The 392-nt window shown below is 40.6% G+C and overlaps 1 pseudogene; it reads right to left on the reverse strand.

Annotated features, from left to right (window-relative positions):
• LOC138167771 (zinc finger protein 850-like) overlaps positions 1–392 on the reverse strand; it is a 56275-nt pseudogene that overhangs the window by 3698 nt on the left and 52185 nt on the right.

Consider the following 392-nt stretch of genomic DNA (forward strand, 5'->3'; position numbering starts at 1 on the left):
AAAGCCTTTCCACATTGATCACATTCATAAGGTTTCTCTCCAGTGTGAATTCTCTGATGTTTAGCAAGATTAAAGTTTGTTCTAAAAGTCTTTCCACATAGTTTACATTTATAGGGTTTCTCTCCAGTGTGGCTTTTCTGATGTTTAGCAAGAGCAGAGCTACATCTAAAAGGCTTTCCACACTGATCACATTCATAAGGTTTCTCTCCAGTGTGGATTCTCAGATGTACAGCAAGAGTGGAGAGGCAACCAAAAGCTTTTCCACACTGACCACAATCATAAGGTTTCTCTCCAGTGTGGCTTCTCCGATGTTGAGTAAGCTCAGAGGTACGTCTAAAAGCTTTCCCACATTGATCACATTCATAAGGTTTCTCTCCAGTGTGAATTCTCTG

The sequence above is a fragment of the Petaurus breviceps genome, unplaced genomic scaffold (genome assembly GCF_028583685.1).
Source record: "Petaurus breviceps papuanus isolate PSGF00001 unplaced genomic scaffold, PetGlider_PUasm1.0 297, whole genome shotgun sequence".
In the NCBI taxonomy this organism is placed as follows: domain Eukaryota; kingdom Metazoa; phylum Chordata; class Mammalia; order Diprotodontia; family Petauridae; genus Petaurus; species Petaurus breviceps.